This window comes from Delphinapterus leucas, chromosome 9 (genome assembly GCF_059928025.1).
Source record: "Delphinapterus leucas isolate spDelLeu-1000000601 "Yukka" chromosome 9, BTC_Dleu_Yukka2, whole genome shotgun sequence".
Classification (NCBI taxonomy): domain Eukaryota; kingdom Metazoa; phylum Chordata; class Mammalia; order Artiodactyla; family Monodontidae; genus Delphinapterus; species Delphinapterus leucas.
Genome location: NC_143137.1, coordinates 54,980,478 through 55,002,961, shown reverse-complemented (window position 1 = coordinate 55,002,961; position 22,484 = coordinate 54,980,478). Strand labels below are relative to the sequence as shown.

Sequence of the window (22,484 nt, the reverse complement as noted above, 5' to 3'; positions counted from 1 at the left end):
CGTGTGCTAACGGAATCTAAAAAAAAAAGGTTCTGAAGAACCTAGGGACAGGACAGGAATAAAGATGCAGATGTAGAGAATGGACTTGAGGACACGGGGAGGGGGAAGGGTAAGCTGGGACGAAGTGAGAGAGTGTCATGGACATATATACACTACCAAATGTAAAATAGAGAGCTAGTGGGAAGCAGCTGCGTAGCACAGGGAGATGAGCTCGGTGCTTTGTGAGTGGGATAGGGAGGGTGGGAGGGAGACGCAAGAGGGAGGAGATATGGGGATATATGTATACGTATAGCTGATTCACTTTGTTATACAGCAGAAACTAACACACCATTGTAAAGCAATTATACTCCAATAAAGATGTTAAAAATAAATAAATAAAATGGATCCCTATCAAAAAAAAAAAGTCCCTCCCCAAACACATAAAAGAGCATCCTCCCCTTCCCCCTCAGGGGTAAGGCTAGTTTGTAGGCCATATATTTTATAAAATGTCCTTTGCTAAAATGAAGCAATTTTCAAATGAGGAGAGTCGCCTCAGACATTAGGAAGGCAATTAGGGAGGACTTTGTACAAGATGATTATCATCAGATCCTCCTGTGGGTTTTATGACATCTAAAGCCTCTTTTCAAAATATTGAGTACACATATGATGGTACTAGGCAGCCAAGAAAATATAAAGATTCACCTGTCTTTTTTCTAACAACCCTAATAGTTTTGTGGCAGCACTAAAAGCGTCCTCTGAAGGGAATATGTGGTTTACCTCTGGGCTTGGGAATGTGAGACTAGTGTCATTAGCCATTTCTTCCCCGGGTGACTTATATCATTTCTTTGATATCCATCTCCTTTGTGGTTAATGAACCCCAGGAGTGGGAGCTGTGAAACACACTTCCCAACAGTTAACCTCCACTGACCCTCCTGCCTCTACTACAGTAGTCAGTGCCAAGCAGGGGAATATAGGAGTCTTGACTTGTTCCTAAGGATTGAGTCACAATGAGACACTGGTTCACCAGAAACTTTGCTGCTGTTGTTTCCATTTTCTTGGTAGATATTTTCCAAGACTCCCCATCAGCAAAGGAGAACACTCAAAATTGGTGAGAACCAATCCAGTTTTCCTGATTTATTCTGAGTTTTTGAAACCCTCAGCATCAGTCCCAAACCAGTGCAAGGTGTACTAGTATAGGTGGGTGGTTAAAGTGATGGGATCTGGAGACTGACTGCCCGCGTTCAAATTCTTCTTCTGCCACCTACTGGTTGTGTGATGATGGGCTTATTACTTACCCTCTCTGGCTTAGTTTCCTTATCTATAAAATGCAGATAGAAGTAGGATGCACCTAGTAGGATCATTGTAAGAAATAAATACGTAGAGGAACACAGGTAAAACACTTAACTCAGCATCTGGCACATAGTAAGTGCTCAATTAACAGGAGCTATTACTGTTAGTTCCTATAAACTGGAATAACTTCCCAGTGCCCTCAGTGACTGCATTTGAGAAATGATCCATAAGGAGCATCTTCTCTGAAAACATTTGGTTGTAAGAAGAGCGCATTCCTAGAAATGCTTTGAATTTTTTCAGGTCTCATTTTCTTTTCCTCTTATGAAAAAAAAAGAGGTCAACATTCCTTTAGACTTGTAGGTACTGCTCAGCACAAATCACAGAGGGCTTTTAAGTGAATATTCCTCCTTCATATTTCCTCAAAGGATCAGTCCTTCTTTGGGGTAAGACTCCAGCTAAGAGACCATATTCGGTTGGCCTACCCTCTCTTTATCTTGAATTGGTGTCATGGACAATCCAGTCGCTAGGCTTTCACTGCAGTGTGAATTATTTTCTCAAAGAGGAGAGCAACAAGAGGACAGGGTCAGCACTGCTCAGCAGTGTCTATAGTAATAGTCCTCAGTAACACTGTTACTCAAGCAGCCTGTGCAAAGAGAATTCACCTCTTGAGCCAACCATTTCTTCCTTAGGGCTGCATCTCTCTGTGGTCCACATGTATGATAATCAGACTCGTGACAATCTGGTATGTCTAAAACATATGCAAGTATAGATTTATATATAAATGCTCATATAAAATACTTCTAGATATGTACATACATGTACAGTACCTATGCATATGCAATGTATGTGGCTTTCTATAGAGAGCGAAGCTTGGTCTTATATTTTGCTTGCTGCAAGTCCTTATCTATTCTTTGGTCTAGTAATTAAACAATTAAGTGTCATTTATGATAATTAAACATTACAACAAAGTAATAAGTGGGCATTAACTCACTTGAGAAATATGTTCTATTTTAGAGCCAGCAAAACATGGTAGCCAAAGTCAGGAAAGCATTAGTGCTCGGCACATGGCTCACTGTTAGCCTCCTTGCAGACAGACTACAAGTCACTAGAAATGGGAAAGGCCCTACAATCAGTCTGAACCAGCAAGGCTCAATGGCTCACTCTGGAATGTTATCACCACTCTGCTAGTTTCACTTATAAGTGGTTCAGGAGATACCAATTCCTGTGCCACTCTTGAGGATTAAGGGAAGGGTGTGTATTTGCCCATTTCTTCTACACACATTAAAAAGGCTTCTTCATTTACCTTAAACCGTGTCATGTGGAATATTAAGACTGCTGGGCTTAAATTAGAGGAAGGAATATCCTTGTCTTCTCATCTGCTCATCTGACCCTGAGCTTAAAGATACTTCATGAACCTCGGCTTTGGAACTTGAGGAATTCAGGGCTGCACTGGCCATATGGCTCCTGAGAGGAGAGGAAGTGAGGGGACTTGGAGTGGCTACACTTGAGCCCACCCCACCTGGCCATTTCTTTCTCTGCTGTGCGCTGCCCCAGCCCTGCCTGCAGCTATGACTGTTCAGGGCTGGAAGCCTTCATTGCGGGGCAGGAGAAGAATCGGCAGGATTGAAAACATCTCAGAAAGACCATGCCCCAGATGGCCAGCTAGAAGGCAGAAATTTTCACATTTGTTACCTTAATGGATAAAGTCATCGAAAGTCTGAAGAGAAATTATAATATCTGGGGAGGGTGATTATCATACCATTAATAGTTGCTGCTGCTGCTGCTGTTGATGAATAGCTTTTCTTTGATTCAGCCATTATATTTACAGTGAAATGTTTTATATATCACGGTTTGACTTTAAAGCAACTACTCTTAAGGGCTATACTATATTACCCATGTAACCTTATTATGTGCTGGCATATTAAATCTCTTAATGGTTATCTACAAGATCTTGAGGAAAAGGAACACAGGATGCTAAAGTTTTGCTAAGATAGATGATCTGGCAAGATGCAGAGTTTTAATAAAGGAGGTGGGGTGACATTCTTGAGAGGAGCTGTTTAGAGAGATAAGACACTGATCAGGTGCTACAGTGAGGGTGCCATTGGCCAGTCAGGGACGAAAAATGCTAAGCGGGTACTAGAGAAATAAGATATAAAGATGAAAAATCTCCATAGACATAAGTCACCTGGATTGCAGCTTTGACTTCAACAAGTATTGAGGTTCAATCTGAAGCCCTAACCCGAGCCTGGTGGGGAAGAATAGCGCTGGGATGATAACTGTCTTTCTGTTAATTCTAGTAGTGTTAGTAATAGTAGATAGAATTGTTTTATAAAACAATTTTATAAATCAGGGCAAATATTTTAAGGGCACAAAGGCTCCCTCAAGGACATCTGCCATGTCACAGTCACAGGCAGCCACAGATACTGGGGACTTTGTGTTACCTCTCTTTGTTGTAGTTAGGGTATGAAAAGATCTTGAGGAAAACTTGGGACATGTCTTGGAAATGCAGAATTCTTAAACGTGTTTTAGTCTCTAAAAACCATCATGCTTTCCATTGTTTGAGTAGAAACCATTGTTTCTACTCAAACCAAAAGTGTGGTGGGCGTCGGGCTCCTATAGTCCTGTGACTTTGTCGCTGACCAACATCAACATGAACTGACAGAAATTGCCAGAGTCACATATGGTGGGCCATGGACTGCTTGCCTATTAAATGCTATAAAACTTACCATCTTTGCCCTTTCCCTGTCGACAGTAATAGAACCCAGAGCAGGAAGATGTCTTTCTTTCTCCAGTGTGAAACTGAACTCCGGAGGAAGGATCTCTCTTATCTGCATCCTCTAGAAAGATCTCAGAAATATGGCTGTGGTGGTAATATGGAGGAAACAGAGCAGAGGTGTTGGAGTCTGCAGGCAGCATGGAAATTCCTACTTGACCCATGACAGACTAAGGCAATTTTGTCTGAGATAACCGGGATTTTTAAAATACCTTTCTGGAGCCAAAACATACCACATGCCAAATATGGACTCATAAGATTGGAATAGCCTCTCTCTCTCTCTTCTTTCTGTCTCTAAAGCTTGTATTATATAAGTGGATATAGCTGGACCTTTTGTTCTCCAACAAACAATTCCCATCAACATTCAGAAAAAGTTTAAAGCTGACCAGTTGGACAAGGGAAGAGGAGAGGGGAAATTGATGATGGTAGAGATAAACGTGAAGAAAGACAAGCCCGTCTATAAGTTCACAGTCTAGATCCCAGGTTAATAGACCCATTAGTGCTAAAAGAAGATCCCACTTCTTTTGAATGAAGTCAGATGAAGAGACTACTCAGTTGCTCCACTCTCAGATTAAATCCAAAGCAATTAAGACATGTATTTGAAAATACTTCTTTTTTCAAAGCACTTACTTTTAATGTCCAACTGACATTTTTATTGTGATATAACATTCTGTGCTTCAAAATGACTTTGAGACATTAATGTTTGGCCTACTTGGTAGATTGCCAGTTTGGGGCAGGGCTGAAAGGATGGTGGCACTGTTTTTCTCTTTAATTGTATTCAACATCAAGGATATCACATGGAGACAGTTATTTAATATGATTCCAGTCCCAACCATGGTGCAAGATTTCCCTTAGCAGAATCAAGTGGGAAGGCTATGGGGTAGTTCTCCAGGAGCCCTGGGCTGATAGCTATTTCCAGATGGGCCTCAGTTTCTTTGTTTGTAAAATGAGACAGGAATAGCTTCCCTTTCCAACTCTGTTTTTCACCCCAGTTAACATATTTAAAAACATGAAGTGTGTAAAAGTGATTATAGTATATTTGCCTGATTCTGTATGGCATCACTTCTTGAGACACTCAAAACAGAGTGTTTCTCATTCATTTTCTGCCAGGTAAAAAGACAGATAAGTCTAACCACATAACCCCAGTTCAAAGAGTGAAGGTGAGATTCAGAAAAATTTTCCACGTAACAAAGAAATAAGAAAAGGAGGCAAAACCAAAATGCAACTCAGTGTTAGTCCTGAGCAAAACTGAATTTGGGAAAGTCCGTCTTTGGCCTCTATTCAAATCCCACTTCCTACTTGTTCTTTGTTCTCTACAGAAAGGTTATTGTTCTCTGTTATAGCAGTAATTTAAAAAAATTAAAAGTCCTCCCAGGGACATTGTATTTGAGTAGAGTCTAGAAAATGAAAAAACCTTCATGCTCCAATGATGGAATCTGAGGGAAGAAATATACGTTGAACAGAGAGTCTGGCTTACTAACAACTACCACACTCTGGCTTCATGTTTCCATTTTTCTTCATGAATAAAATTTAAAGACACTGAATGGAAATAAACAAAATATGAAACTCTTCCCTCCCCTCCCTATAACAGCCTCCCAGTTGGCAGCTCTCTTTTCTCGAGAAGAGAATAATAATAAAGAATCCATAATAAAGAATGGATACCATGCCCAGGCTTTTCCAGCTCCTCATGGGCTTTCTGCCTCATCCCTCAAAATTCTCTCAAGGTTTTCTGATTCCCTTTAACTTGCTGCTTCTCCAAGGAGAAGCTACGCCCAATGGTAACTTAAGATATATCTGACCAGTGTAAATGTTGTTAACTTCATTAATCTACTTCTAATTGCCTTTTCTATTTATGAAGGGAGCATCAAAGCTCTGGGAAATAAAACTACAGATAGTCCGACAATAGTAGCAGGATGGCATTTCAAAAGAAGGCATTAAAGGAAACTCACCAACAGTGATACTTTTTCCTAATTGTTCTGGGAGGATAATTAAGTTGTTTATCACCTTTGATGCTTATAACCCTAACATAGGTGTTCCCTGGAAACCAATTAAAAATACAGCTGATAAACAGTGTCTCTTAGCTCAACAAATTTAATAATTTCAATCCCATTTGGAAAAGAATCTTGTCAGGTCTTTTGACATCAAAAGGCAACTTTCACACTCATTTACACTTCAGTGCCTGTAGTGATTACTCAGCCTCTCTTGATCTCAATAGAAGTGTCCTCCAGAAAGCTTCCCTTGGCCATTGAATGGTAAGTTTAGTTTCAAAGTATGAATTGTGCTCGGTAGCCTGGGCTTTCCTTTGAAAGGCAATGGACCAGGATCTCTCTGTTGATATCTTTGCCTAATTGTCAGGAAGTAGTGGTACCTTGAATCTGTGGCCCTAACTTTGTAACTTTCAGTGGGCATCAAGTTGATGATTTTTTTTTTTTTTACATCTTTATTGGAGTATAATTGCTTTACAATGGTGTGTTAGTTTCTGCTTTATAACAAAGTGAATCAGTTGTACATATACATATGTTCCCATATCTCTTCCCTCTTGCATCTCTCTCCTTCCCACCCTGCCTATCCCACCCCTCTAGGTGGTCAAAAAGCACCGAGCTGATCTCCCTGTGCTATGCGGCTGCTTCCTACTAGCTATTTATTTTACGTTTGGTAGTGTATATATGTCTATGCCACTCTCGCACTTTGTCACAGCTTACCCTTCCCCCTCCCCATATCCTCAAGTCCATTCTCTAGTAGGTCTGTGTCTTTATTCCTGTCTGACCCCTAGGTTCTTCATGACATTTTTTTTTTCTTAAATTCCATATATATGTGTCAGCATACGGTACTTGTCTCTCTCTTTCTGACTTACTTCACTCTGTATGACAGACTCTAGGTCTATCCACCTCATTACAAATAGCTCAATTTCGTTTCTTTTTATGGCTGAGTAATATTCCATTGTATATATGTGCCACATCTTCTTTATCCATTCATCCGATGATGGACACTTAGGTTGTTTTCATCTCCTGGCTATTGTACATAGAACTGCAATGAACATTTTGGTACATGAATCTTTTTGAATTATGGTTTTCTCAGGGTATATGCCCAGTAGTGGGATTGCTGGGTCATATGGTAGTTCTAGTTGTAGTTTTTTAAGGAACCTCCATACTGTTCTCCATAGTGGCTGTACCAATTCACATTCCCACCAGCAGTGCAAGAGGGTTCCCTATTCTCCACACCCTCTCCAGCATTTATTGTTTCTAGATTTTTTGATGATGGCCATTCTGACTGGTGTGAGATGATATCTCGTTGTAGTTTTGATTTCCATTTCTCTAATAATTAGTGATGTTGAGCATTCTTTCATGTGTTGGTTGGCAGTCTGTATATCTTCTTTGGAGAAATGTCTGTTTAGGTCTTCTGCCCATTTTTGGATTGGGTTGTTTGGTTTTTTGTTATTGAGCTGCATGAGCTACTAGTAAATTTTGGAGATTAATCCTTTGTCAGTTGCTTCATTTGCAAATATTTTCTCCCATTCTGAGGGTTGTCTTTTGGTCTTGTTTATGGTTTCCTTTGCTGTGCAAAAGCTTTGAAGTTTCATTAGGTCCCATTTGTTTATTTTTGTTTTTATTTCCATTTCCCTAGAAGGTGAGTCAAAAAGGATCTTGCTGTGATTTATGTCATAGAGTGTTCTGCCTGTGTTTTGCCCAAAGAGTTTGATAGTTTCTGGCCTTACATTTAGGTCTTTAATCCATTTTGAGCTTATTTTTGTGTATGGGGTTAGGGAGTGATCTAATCTCATGCTTCTACATGTACCTGTCCAGTTTTCCCAGCACCACTTATTGAAGAGGCTGTCCTTTCTCCACTGTACATTCCTGCCTCCTTTATCAAAGATAAGGTGACCATATATGCCTGGGTTTATCTCTGGGCTTTCTATCCTGTTCCATTGATCTATATTTCTGTTTTTGTGCCAGTACCATACTGTCTTGATTACTGTAGCTTTGCAGTATAGTCTGAAGTCAGGAAGCCTGATTTCTCCAGCTCCGTTTTTCGTTTTCAAGATTGCTTTGGCTCTTCAGGGTCTTTTGTGTTTCCATACAAATTGTGAAATTTTTTGTTCTAGTTCTGTGAAAAATACCAGTGGTAGTTTGATAGGGATTGCATTGAATCTGTAGATTGCTTTGGGTAGTAGAGTCATTTTCACAATGTTGATTCTTCCAATCCAAGAACTTGGTATATCTCTCCATCTATTTGTATCATCTTTAATTTCTTTCATCAGTGTCTTATAATTTTCTGCATACAGGTCTTTTGTCTCCTTAGGTAGGTTTATTCCTAGATTTCTCATTCTTTTTGTTGTAAATGGGACTGTTTTCTTGATTTCACTTTCAGATTTTTCAGATTTTTCATCATTAGTTTATAGGAATGCCAGAGATTTCTGTGCATTAATTTTGCATCCTGCTACTTTAGCAGATTCATTGATTAGCTCTAGTAGTTTTCTGGTAGCATCTTTAGGATTCTCTGTGTATAGTATCATGTCATCTAGAAACAGTGACAGCTTTACTTCTTCTTTTTCGATTTGGATTCCTTTTATTTCCTTTTCTTCTGTGATTGCTGTGGCTAAAACTTCCAAAACTATGTTGAATAAGAGTGGTGAGGGTTGGCAACCTTGTCTTGTTCCTGATCTTAGTGGAAATTCTTTCAGTTTTTCACCACTGAGGATGATGTTGGCTGTGGGTTTGTCATATATGGCCTTTATTATATTGAGGAAAGTTCCCTCTATGCCTACTTTCTGGAGGGTTTTTATCATAAGTGGGTGTTGAATTTTGTCGAAAGCTTTTTCTGCATCTATTGAGATGACCATATGGTTTTTCTTCTTCAATTTGTTAATATGGTGTGTCACATTGATTGATTTGCGCATATTGAAGAATCCTTGCATTCCTGGAATAAACCCCACTTGATCATGGTGTATGATCCTTTTAATGTGCTGTTGAATTCTGTTTGCTAGTATTTTGTTGAGGATTTTTGCATCTATGTTCATCAGTGATATTGGCCTGTAGTGTTCTTTCTTTGTGAAATTGGCCTGTAGTTTTCTTTATTTCTTTCCCTTGTCTGGTTTTGGTATCAGGGTGATGGTGGCCTCGTAGAATGAGTATGGGAGTGTTCCTCCCGCTGCTATATTTTGGAAGAGTTTGAGAAGGATAGGTGTTAGCTCTTCTCTGTTTGACAGAATTTGCCTGTGAAACCATCTGGTCCTGGGCTTTTGTTTGTTGGAAGACTTTTAATCACAGTTTCAATTTCAGTGCTTGTGATTGGTCTGTTCATATTTTCTATTTCTTCCTGATTCAGTCTTGGCAGGTTGTGCCTTTCTAAGAATTTGTCCATTTCTTCCAGGTTGTCCATTTTATTGGCATAGAGTAGCTTGTAGTAATATCTCATGATCTTTTGTATTTCTGCAGTGTCAGTTGTTACTTCTCCTTTTTCATTTCTAATTCTATTGATCTGAGTCTTCTCCCTTTTTTTCTTGATGAGTCTGGCTAATGGTTTATCAATTGTTTATCTTCTCAAAGAACCAGCTTTTAGTTTTATTGATCTTTGCTGTTGATTCCTTCATTTCTTTTTCATTTATTTCTGATCTGATCTTTATGATTTCTTTCCTTCTGTTAACTTTGGGGTTTTTTTGTTCTTTTTCTAATTGCTTTAGGTGCAAGGTTGGGTTGTTTATTTGAGATGTTTCCTGTTTCTTAAGGTAGGATTGTATTGCTATAAACTTCCCTCTTAGAACTGCTTTTGCTGCATCCCATAGATTTTGCGTCGTCGTGTCTCCATTGTCATTTGTTTCTAGGTATTTTTTGATTTCCTCTTTGATTTCTTCAGTGATCACTTCGTTACTAAGCAGTGTATTGTTTCGCCTCCATGTGTTTGTATTTTTTACAGATCTTTTCCTGTAATTGATATCTAGTCTCATAGCGTTGTGGTCAGAAAAGATACTTGATACAATTTCAGTTTTCTTCAATTTACCAAGGCTTGATTTGTGACCCAAGATACGATCTATCCTGGAGAATGTTCCATGAGCACTTGAGAAGAATGTGTATTGTTGTTTATGGATGGACTGTCCTATAAATATCAATTAAGTCCATCTTGTTTAATGTATCATTTAAAGCTTGTGTTTCCTTATTTATTTTCATTTTTGATGATCTGTCCATTGGTGAAAGTGGGGTGTTAAAGGCCCTTACTATGAATGTGTTACTGTCGATTTCCCCTTTTATGGCTGTTAGTATTTGCCTTATGTATTGAGGTGCTCCTATGTTGGGTGCATAAATATTTACAGTTGTTATATCTTCTTCTTGGATCGATCCCTTGATCATTATGTAGTGTCCTTCTTTGTCTCTTCTAATAGTCTTTATTTTAAAGTCTATTTTGTCTGATATGAGAATTGCTACTCCAGCTTTCTTTTGGTTTCCATTTGCATGAAATATCTTTTTCCATCCCCTTACTTTCAGTCTGTATGTGTCTCTAGGTCTGAAGTGGGTCTCTTGTAGACAGCATATATATGGGTCTTGTTTTTGTGTCCATTCAGCCAGTCTGTGTCTTTTGGTGGGAGCATTTAATCCATTTACATTTAAGGTAATTATCGATATGTATGTTCCTATTCCCATTTTCTTAATTGTTTTGGGTTTGTTATTATAGGTCTTTTCCTTCTCTTGTGTTTCTTGCCTAGAGAAGATCCTTTAGCATTTGTTGTAAAGCTGGTTTGGTGGTGCTGAACTCTCTCAGCTTTTGCTTGTCTGTAAAGATTTTAATTTCTCCATCAAATCTGAATGACATCCTTGCTGGGTAGAGTAATCTTGGTTGCAGGTTTTTCTCCTTCATCACTTTAAATATGTCCTGCCAGTCCCTTCTGGCTTGCAGAGTTTGTGCTGAAATATCAGCTTTTAACCTTATGGGGATTCCCTTGTGTGTTATTTGTTGCTTTTCGCTTGCTGCTTTTAATATGTTTTCTTTGTATTTAATTTTTGACAGTTTGATTAATATGTGTCTTGGCGTATTTCTCCTTGGATTTATCCTGTATGGGACTCTCTGTGCTTCCTGGACTTGATTAACTATTTCCTTTCCCATATTAGGGAAATTTTCAACTATAATCTCTTCAAATATTTTCACAGTCCCTTTCTTTTTCTCTTCTTCTTCTGGAAGCCCTATAATTCGAATGTTGGTGTGTTTAATGTTGTCCCAGAGGTCTCTGAGACTGTCCTCAGTTCTTTTCATTCTTTTTTCTTTATTCTGCTCTGCAGTAGTTATTTCCACTATTTTATCTTCCAGGTCACTTATCCGTTCTTCTGCCTCAGTTATTCTGCTATTGATCCTATCTAGAGTATTTTTAATGTCATTTATTTTGTTGTTCATCGTTGTTTGTTTCATCTTTAGTTCTTCTAGGTCCTTGTTAAATGTTTCTTGCATTTTCTCTATTCTATTTCCAAGATTCTGGATCATCTTTACTATCATTATTCTGAATTCTTTTTCAGGTAGACTGCCTATTTCCTCTTCATTTGTTAGGTCTGGTGGGTTTTTATCTTGCTCCTTCATCTGTGTTGTGTTTTTCTGTCTTCTCATTTTGCTTATCTTACTGTGTTTGGGGTCTCCTTTTTGCAGGCTGCAGGTTCGTAGTTCCCGTTGTTTTTGGTGTGTGTCCCCAGTGTGTAAGGTTGGTTCAGTGGGTTTTGTAGGCTTCCTGGTGGAGGGGACTAGTGCCTGTGTTCTGGTGGATGAGGCTGGATCTTGTCTTTCTGGTGGGCACGTACATGTCTGGTAGTGTGTTTTGGGGTGTCTGTGGACTTATTATGATGTTAGGCAGCCTCTCTGCTAATGGGTGGGGTTGTGTTCCTGTCTTGCCAGTTGTTTGGAATAGGGTGTCCAGCACTGCAGCTTGCTGGTCGTTGAGTGAAGCTGGGTGTTGGTGTTGAGATGGAGATCTCTGGGAGATTTTCGCCGTTTGATATTACGTGGAGCTGGGAGTTCTGTTGTGGACCAGTGTCCTGAAGTTGGCTCTCCCACCTCAGAGGCAGAGTACTGACTCCTGGCTGCAGCACCAAGAGCCTTTCATCCACACGGCTTAGAATAAAAGGGAGAAAGAGTAGAAAGAAAGAAAGAGGATAAAAGAAAATCAAATAAAGTAAGGTAAAAGAAAATAAAGTTATTAAAATAAAAAAATTATTATTAAGAAATAGAATTTTTTTAAGTCAAAAATAAAACAAAACAAAACAAAAAAAACCGGACGGATAGAACCCTAGGACAAATGGTGAAAGCAAAGCTATACAGACAAAATCTCACACAGAAGCATACACATACACACTCACAAAAAGAGGAAAAGGGGAAAAAATAATACATGTTGCTCTCGGAGTCCACCTCCTCAATATGGGTTGATTCGTTGTCTATTCAGGTGTTCCCCAGATGCAGGGTACATCAAGTTGATTGTGGAGATTTAATCTGCTGCACCTGAGGCTGCTGGGAGAGATTTCCCTTTCTTTTCTTTGTTTGCACAGCTCCCGGGTTTCAGCTTTAGATTTGGCCCCACCTCTGCGTGTAGGTCGCCGGAGGGCGTCTGTTCTTCGCTCAGACAGGACGGGGTTAAAGGAGCCGCTGATTCGGGGGCTCCGGCTCACTGAGGCTGGGGAGAGGGAGGGGTACGGAGTGCGGGGCGAGCCTGTGGCGGCAGAGGCTGGCGTGACGTTGCACAGGCCTGCGACGCACCGTGCGTTCTCCCGGGGAAGTTGTCCCTGGATCCCGGGACCCTGGCAGTGGCGGGCTGCACAGGCTCCCCGGAAGCGGGGTGTGGAGAGTGACGTGTGCTCGCACACAGGTTTCTTGGTGGCGGCAGCAGCAGCCTTAGCGTCTCGTACCCGTCTCTGGGGTTTGTGCTGTTAGCCGCGGCTCACGCCCATCTCTGGAGCTCCTTTAAGCAGCGCTCTTAATCCCCCTCCGACCGAAGCCCGAGCCTCAGCTCCCAGCCCTGCCCGCCCCGGCGGGTGAGCAGACAAGCCTCTCAGACTGGTGAGTGCTGGTCGTCCCCGGACTTCCGTGCGGGAATCTGTCCACTTTGCCCTCTGCATCCCTGTTGCTGCGCTCTCCCCCGCGGCTCCGTAGCTTCCCCCCTCCACCACCCGCAGTCTCCGCCCGCGAAGGGGCTTCTAGCGTGTGGAAACCTTTTCCTCCTTCACGGCTCCCTCCCACTGGTGCAGGTCCCATTCTGTTTGTCTCTGTTTTTTCTTTTTTCTTTTGCCCTACCCAGGTACGTGGGGAGTTTCTTGCCTTTTGGGAGGTCTGAGGTCTTCTGCCAGCGTTCAGTAGGTGTTCTGTAGGAGTTGTTCCACGTGTAGATGTATTTCTAGTGTATCTGTGGGGAGGAAGGTGATCTCCGCGTCTTACTCTTCCGCCATCTTCCCCCTCCAAGTTGATGATTTTTAGTTTCTTCAAGGACTCACAGAAGCTGGAATGTGTTCTTTGTGAAAATCTCAGGTGGTAACAGGTGGCTTATGTGGCTGACTCAATAGAAGGTGGGCTCTCACTTGATAAGTTTGGTCAGGACCCACTTGTTTACTTATATACTGAGCAGTTGGTACACCAAGCCCCCAACCCTGATCCAGTCCACATCCACTGACTATTTTTCTGGAAGCTATTGAATATTTATAGGAGGCCTTTTCAATCTGGTTGAAAAGCTCATTGACAAAGTTCCTGATTCTTATGCCTGAAGGCTCACTAGTTCTCTTGTGGGAATGTTTGCTGGTTGATTGGCGGATTGGTTTAACTTCTTTCATCTGCCTCAGCCTCATTCTGATCGCTTCTCCATGTCTTTAGAGCTATGGTAATTCTCAGGTCACTTTATTTCTCATAAGTTATTCACTCTTCACTTGGGGCAAGTGGTGTGACTTTAGATTCAGGCATTAATCTCCTAGCTCTACCCTTAAATAGCTTTATGGCTTTAGTCATTCCATGCTCCTTTCTGGACCCTTATTTCCTCATGTCCTTATTTGGAGGGAAAGAATTAGACCAGATGATGTGTGAAGGACCTTTCAGCCCTAAATTTTAGATGATGTTTTTGGCAGATGGCAGATTTTCACATGAAACATTATTTCTTACTACTTCACTCTTTTAAGCGAGTTATTTTGTAATCACTTTCTCATCCAGCCCTCTTGAATGTATAGTTGCATTTAAGAAACTGATTCCTGGCCAGTGTTGCTGCTGTTGAGAGAATGGAGAAGAGAGTGGCATGTGATAAAACTGGAAAGAGAAGTTGGAGCCTTCTAAAAAACCAAGGAAGAATTTTTCACAGGTTGAAGAATCCCTGTGGCTGTAAATGTGGAAAACAAGTTAGGAAGAGGTTGGAGTCATTGAATATAGCTCTTTTGGTTAAGAAGCCATTGCAGTGGTCTAGCAAGAGTTAGTTAATTGTCCTTTGTATTAGGTGACCATGGAGATAAAGAGAAATGAATGGATTCAGGAGCTATTTGGGAGGTGAAATTTACAGGAGTCAAGGATGACTGTTGTTGTCTGGCTTATGCCATTAGATGCACGGAGGTGTCATTCACCAAGATGTGGTACAAAAGAAGAGGACCAGGGCTTAGATAAGCAGAGGATGCATTAAATTCAGTCTTATGTAATTGAGTTTGATACAACTTTGAGATATCCGGTGGAGATATCAAATAGGCATATAGGTCTGGAACTAAGAGGGGAGCTTTGTGCTGGATGTACAAATTTTGGAGTCAACAGCTAATGAACGGCCATTGAAGCCACACAGAGGTTACCTGGAGGAGAGAACATAGAGTGAAAAGAGAAGAGGGCCTAGGACTAAAGTCAAACTTTAATGGCCAGGTAGGGAAGGATACATTGGCAATGGAAGTGATTATGGAGGTAGAAGGAAAACCAGGAGGGTGTGGTGCCAGTGAAATAAGGGACTTATTTCGTGAAGCAGGAGTGGTCAATAACATCAACTCTTGTTGAGAGATTAGATGGGGGTAAAAATGTCTATGTGATTTAACAACATGGAATCAATCCGTGACCTTCGAGCTGCTTTGGTGGAATAATAAGAGTGGAGCCAGGCTGGAGTAGGAAGAAGAGGAACTGGGCTTAAGTCACAGGGACAATTAGTGTTAAGACCTGTTACAAAATCAGTTTCTGAAGTGGATGAGAGAGATGGCGGAGTAGATCTAGGGGGATTATGGGGTTGTGTGATAATTATTTTAAAAGAAGAGAGAGACTCAAGCATACATTTATTCAACACATATTTATCAGACACTTATCTTGTGCTAAGCCCTATGTTAGGCAAAAGTGACGCAGCAAAGAATCTAAAACCCCCTGTTCCAATGGAATCTACATTCTAGTGAGAAGGTGAAGGGAGAGAGACAATAAATAAACGTATAAATACATAATAAGCCCAGTGGTGATAGTGTATGAGGACAAAAAAAGTGAAGGAAGGTGATAGAAACTATCTGAAGTGGGGGAAATACTATTTTATACAATGAATGGTCAAGAAAGACCTCTGTGGTGTACGGTTGCCAGATTTCATAAAAAAAGATGAAGGATGCCCAGTCAACTTTGAATTTCAGGTAAACAACAAGTACTTCTCAATATTAAGTATATCCAATGCAATATTGGGGACATACTTATGCTAAAACATTATTTGTTGTTTACCCTGGATTTAATCTGGCAAGCCCACTCTGGTCAGATGACATTTTCCATGTTTAATGTCAGTGGAAACTCTCCTGCTAAAGAGACCAGTTGAATATAAAGGAGAGAAGGTAGGCTATACTCGAGAGTGGTCTGAAGCCCCTGAGAATCATTAAGGGTTGGGATCCAAAGCCCAGGTGGAGATGTTTACCCTAGACAGGGGAAGGAAGAGGGGATGCATGTGGATGGGCAATGGTTTGTAAGCATGGAGAGAGAAGAGGAAGGCTTCCTGTGTGATACCTTTGATGTTTCTCTGGGAGTGGGGTGGAAAGACAGGGGCTGAGAGGCAGAGGTGTGTGGCAGGGAGATGGGTTGGAGGCTGAAGAGGGGAGATATGAGAAGAGGAAGAGCATGAGTTGGCATGACAGGTTGAGAGCTCTTATGAATAAGGTTGATTATTCATAATCTCCATTACCCTTATGGAGCACCCTGAAGGTGGGAGCAGAGAAGCTCAATCTACTCCCCCACTGACCCACGCTACCCCACCAGAGGCTCCTGTAGGGACTACTTGTAGGACTCACTCCCAGCATCTTTGCCCTGGGACTTCTACAGAGAATTGGACCCATTAAGCATTTAAGCTATTTTCCTTTAGATAGAAAAATTGCTGCCACTGTAAAAGCTACTTTAATAGCCCTACTTAGGAAAGGAGATGAAGTTGAAGATAACATCAGAAGAGCCATTTATGAAGCATCTAATTTTGACACACAAACTCCATCTTCACAGCCTGAAGTAAACTGGAGATCTGGCAATTAACCAGCTAATTTGAAAAATATTGACAGCCAGTCTGCATAGATAACACATTGAACTTGACTTTTGGGTTTTTGTCTCCATTGTGTTTAGGTTTCTGCCTTTTACATGCTCCTTCAGTGTGGTATCTTTCCTTGTTTTAGTTGCACACAGTACTTTTAAGAAAGAGACAAATGATTTTCAACAAGTTAAAACATATTTTATTCACTGTTAACATTTTTCATGTCATAATCGTTGCCTTCTTAACAAGCATAATAATTGCTTTGCATTATTTCATTTATATGCAGAACATTTTTACAACATGTGTTTTCATGTTTCATAAACGCAAGGCTGAATACAGAGCTCCTTTCCAGAGGGAGAGTAACTAAGGCGAGGGTAACCTTCTTTCCTGTGAAGGTTAGCTCAGCAGGCCATTACGCAGTGCTCCTATCCGTGCAAATCAAGAGCTCAGCAGGCAGCAGCATTTAGTGACATGTCCCTTCTGCGTATGACCACTTGAGTGCACGTGAGATCAGCGGCCAGCAGGAGACTTGTAAATGTTCACCAACAGTGAAAAGACAGATTTGAGGTGGGGGGTAGGGGGGGAGTTCTGTGCAAAGGTCCCCACTCTTCCCTCCCCCAGGGTGAGAGCAGCACTGAAAACCTTCAGAGGCACACTTCTAGTACCATCTCTGGATGAATTTAAATACAGAGAAGAGGCTATCTGGAATAACCAGTGACTTAGAACTAAAAAAAAAAGGGTCGGGGGAGGGAGAGATCAGGATGGGGAAATTTGATAGTCAAATATTTGATATTTGGTGTCCTTGGCTTCCTTGGGTCCTGTCCTCTATGGACCTTTCCCTTGATACATTTTTACATGATGTAGAACTGAGTTTCCACCTATTATCTGTAACCATCTCATACAAATGCAGCTTTAGGCAGAAGTAAGTCTTCTGGAGTTTGTGGAGTGAGTGAGGGAGCAGAGGGAAATTTTCTCCAGGCCAGATGTTAGGAAATGTTGTCTTATATGTGAGAGAGAAAGACTGGTCCTCTGTCAGCTTTCTGGGTGTTTCTATACAAAATCACTCTGGTTGATCAAAATCCTATGAGGAATTGTTGCCTGGTTGTGACTGGGATCTTTGTATCTTTCATAGAGTCAGAGAATTCAGATGTGAAAGAGACCTGAATAAGAACCTTCTCCAGTGTTCCTGAGACGGCGTACTGGACTACGCTGGTAGGTCACAATCACTTGAGAACAAAGTGTCAAAGTTTTGCGCATCAGAAGGGATTAAAGATTATCCTTAGGTTAATAATTCCCTCACGTTCCCTCACTTGCATTCTGATGTGTTTTCTTGCCTGGGTGACAAAGTGAAGGTGCCACTTCCTATAGCCTGTGTGTATCTGTGACTGTGGGCTATGCTTGTGAACAATATCTACCATGAAGCTATGGAGGGATAAAGGTTGAGAATTCAGTCACCATTAGCATATGGCTGTCCCACATCCACAGGCCCCCTGGCAGGGTCTAGGTTCTGCTGCATTGTTAGCAACACCCCTTCCAAGCACTTGGGGATGTGGCCTCAGAGATCTAACAGGCAGCCTATGGTTTTGTACTTTTACCAGAGTGGTGGGTAGTAGCAGAGGCCAACTACCCTTGACCTCTGTCTTCCAGCCCTTGGACAAGAAAAAGGATTGCATTGGTTTGGGGAGGATTGTAAACCGTATATCCCAACCCTGTCTTTAGGAGAAGATCCCATTAAATGTCACCGCTTACCCTAAGACATGGGAGTAAAGCAAATTCTGCTGTACCATCTCTTGTGTTGCACAGACAAAATGAAGTGGAGAATGGTCCAATTAATTAGAGCATATGAGGAACTTGGAAAATTAAGGCCAAGACCCATATATTCCTCTTACTTCCCTCTTATAAAGACTTTACTGTTCCATTTTATTTTAAATTTGTAGATAGCATATCAGAGATAGAAAATTCAGCTTCCACTTTCTTAGTAAAAATTTCAGCTCTGTCCCTTGCCAGAAAGACCTGCTATTACTCCACTGCTATTTCAGGGACAATTTAAAATAAAGTAAAACAAACAACACAGACACATATACAAAACAAGAAACAAAAGCTCATATTTATTCTGTGTATCAGAGCACATCAATACATCTTTCTTTCACATACGTCACTTTATAGTTTTTAACATTCAATTCTGATTTACTTGCAAGAGTAACGTATGAGATTTAAATAATTTACTTTAGAATATAAGTTATCAGCTGAATAAGTAGAGGTTACTCATTGGATAAAAATGAATTTTCCCCTTTGAGAGTACCCATTAGATGTTGCCTTGTACATTCAGTTATCAACAGTTCTTTCTAAACCCATGCAATAAATCAATTTTCAAATGATGATGTTGACTGCATTACAGGAAGTGTATTACTTCTCTCTCTGTATATCTACCAAGTGTTAAATACATTGAGAGCTTAGAAGCTAAAACCAATATAGTTAGGTCATTTATATTTGATAAATAATGAAAATAATCCACTATATTTAGACCAAGTCTTACGGTTGACAAATCACTTTATCATGTATTATCTTCCTTGGACTTTACAAAAGACCATAGAAAAAGGAATCACTGAACAAATTATGTAACATCCAGGCAATGTAGTATTTTGCAACCATTAAAACAGTATCATGGAGACTTCCCTGGTGGTCCAGTGGGTAAGACTCCAAGCTCCCTATGCAGGGGGCCTGGGGTTCGATCCCTGGTGGGGGAACTAGATCCCGCATCCATGCCACAACTAAGAAGTTTGCAAGCCATAACTAAAGATCCTGCATGCCGCAACAAAGACCCTGTATGCTGCAACTAAGACCTGGCACAGCCTAAATAAATAAATATTAAAAAAAAAAAAACAGGACCATTAGGAACCAAGACGGCAGAGTAGAAGGACGTGCTCTCACTCCCTGTTGCGAGAATGCCAGAATCACAACTAGCTGCTGGACAGTCATCGACAGGAAGACACTGGAACTCACCAAAAAAGACACCCCACATCCGAAGACAAAGGAGAAGCCACAGTGAGACGGGAGGAGGGGCGCACTCACAGTAAAATCAAATCCCATAACTGCTGAGTGGGTGACTCAGACAGGAGAACATTTATACCACAGAAGTCCACCCACTGGAGTGAAGGTTCTGAGCCCCACATCAGGTTCCCAACCTGGGGGTCTGGCAATGGGAGGAGGAATTCCTAGAGAATCAGACTTTGAAGGCTAGTGGGATTTGATTGCAGGATTTCGACAGGACTGGAGGAAACAGCGACTCCACTCTTGGAGGGCACACACGAAGTAGTGTGCGCATCGGGACCCAGGGGAAGGAGCAGTGACCCGAGGGGAGACTGAACCAGACCTACCTGCTAGTGTTGGAGGGACTCCTGCAGAGGTGGGTGGTGGCTGTGGCTCACCGTGGGGACAAGGACACTGGCAGCAGAAGTTCTGGGAATTACTCCTTGGAGTGAGCCCTCCCAGAGTCTGCCATTAGACCCACAAAAGAGCCCAGGTAGGCTTCAGTGTTGGGTTGCCTCAGGCCAGACAACCAACAGGGAGGGAACCCAGCCCCACGCATCAGCAGTCAAGCGGATTAAAGTTTTACTGAGCTCTGCCCACCAGAGCAACAGTCTGCACTACCCACCACCAGTCCCTCCCATCAAGCCTCTTAGATGGCCTCATCCACCAGAGGGCAGAGAGCAGAAGCAAGAAGAACTACAATCCTGCAGCCTGTGGAACAAAAGCCACATTCACAGAAACATAGACAAGATGAAAAGGTAGAGGGCTATGTACCAGATGAAGGAACAAGATAAAACCCCAGAAAAACAACTAAATGAAATGGAGATAGGCAACCTTCCAGAAAAACAATTTGGAATAATGATAATGAAGATGATCCAGGACCTCGGAAAAAGAATGGAGGCAAAGATCGAGAAGATGCAAGAAATGTTTAACAAAGACCTAGAAGAATTAAAGAACAAACAAACAGAGATGAACAATACAATAACTGAAATGAAAACTACACTAGAAGGAATCAATAGCAGAATAACTGCGGCAGAAGAACGGATAAGTGACCTGGAAGACAGAATGTTGGAATTCACTGCTGCGGAACAGAATAAAGAAAAAAGAATGAAATGAAGACAGCCTAAGAGACCTCTGGGGCAACATTAAATGCAACAACATTTGCATTATAGGGGTCCCAGAAGGAGAAGACAGAGAGAGAAAGGACCCAAGAAAATATTTGAAGAGGTTATAGTCGAAAACTTCCGTAACATTGGAAAGGAAATAGCCACCCAAGTCCAGGAAGTGCAGAGAGTTCCATACAGGATAAACCCAAGGAGAAACACGCCGAGACACATAGTAATCAAACTGACAAAAATTAAAGACAAAGAAAAATTATTGAAAGCAGCAAGGGAAAAATGACAAATAATATACAAGGGAACTCCCATAAGGTTAACAGCTGATTTCTCAGCAGAAACTCTACAAGCCAGAAGGGCATGGCATGATATACTTAAAGTGATGAAAGGGAAGAACCTACAACCAAGATTACTCTACCCAGCAAGGATCTCATTCACATTCGATGGAGAAATCAAAAGCCTTACAGACAAGCAAAAGCTAAGAGAATTCAGCACCACCAAACCAACTCTACAACAAATGTTAAAGGAACTTCTCTAAGTGGGAAACACAAGAGAAGAAAAGGACCTACAAAAACAAACCCAAAACAATTAAGAAAATGGTCATAGGAACATACATATCGATAATTACCTTAAACGTGAATGGATTAAATGCTCCAACCAAAAGACACAGGCTTGCTGAATGGATACAAAAACAAGACCCATCTATATGCTGTCTACAAGAGACCCACTTCAGATCTAGGGACACATACAGACTGAAAGTGAGGGGTTGGAAAAAGATATTCCATGCAAATGGAAATCGAAAGAAAGCTGGAGTAGCTATACTCATATCAGATAAAATAGACTTTAAAATAAAAAATGTTACAAGAGATAAGGAAGGACACTACATAATGATCAAGGGATCAATCCAAGATGAAGATATAACAATTATAAATATATATGCACCCAACAGAGGAGCACCTTAATAAATAAGGCAACTGCTAATAGCTATAAAAGAGGAAATCGACAGTAACACAAAAATAGTGGGGGACTGTAACACCTCACTTACACCAATGGACAGATCATCCAAAATGGAAATAAATAAGGAGACAGAAGCTTTAAATGACACAATAGACCAGGTAGATTTATTTGATATTTACAGGACAGTCCATCCAAAAATGGCAAATTACACTTTTTTCTCAAGTGCGCACGGAACATTCTCCAGGATAGATCACATCCTGGGTCACAAATCAAGCCACAGTAAATTTAAGAAACTTGAAATCATATCAAGCATCTTTTCTGACCACAATGTTTTGAGATTAGAAATGAATTACAGGGAAAAAAACATAAAAAACACAAACACATGGAGGCTAAACAATACACTACTAAATAACCAAGAGATCACTGAAGAAATCAAAGAGAAAATCAAGAAATACCCAGAGATGGGGGCTTCCCTGGTGGCGCAGTGATTGAGAGTCCGCCTGCCGATGTAGGGGACACAGGTTCATGCCCCAGAGCAGCTGGGCCCGTGGGCCATGGTCACTGAGCCTGCACGTCCGGAGCCTGTGCTTCGCAATGCGAGAGGCCACAGCAGTGAGAGGCCTGCGTACCGCAAAAAAAAGAAATACCTAGAGACGAATGACAATGAAAATAGGATGATCCAAAACCTATGGGATGCAACAAAAGCAGTTCTAAGAGGGAAGTTTAAACGTATACAAGCCTACCTCAAGAAACAAGAAAAATCGCAAATTCACAGTCTAACGTTACACCTAAAAGAACTAGAGAAAGAAGAACAAAGAGAGCCCAAAGTTGGCAGAAGGAAAGAAATCATAAAGATCAGAGCAGAAAGAAAACAATAGCAAAGTTCAGTAAAACT

General features: G+C 41.1%; 1 protein-coding gene across 1 annotated transcript in view; it reads left to right on the top strand.

Annotated features, from left to right (window-relative positions):
* MTERF1 (mitochondrial transcription termination factor 1) overlaps positions 1 to 22,484 on the top strand; it is a 430,610-nt gene that overhangs the window by 352,558 nt on the left and 55,568 nt on the right. Inside the window, exon 6 of the transcript XR_016394211.1 lies at positions 17,620 to 17,699. The gene's annotated coding sequence lies outside the window, so the exon portion shown is untranslated. The remainder of the gene's footprint in view (positions 1 to 17,619; positions 17,700 to 22,484) is intronic.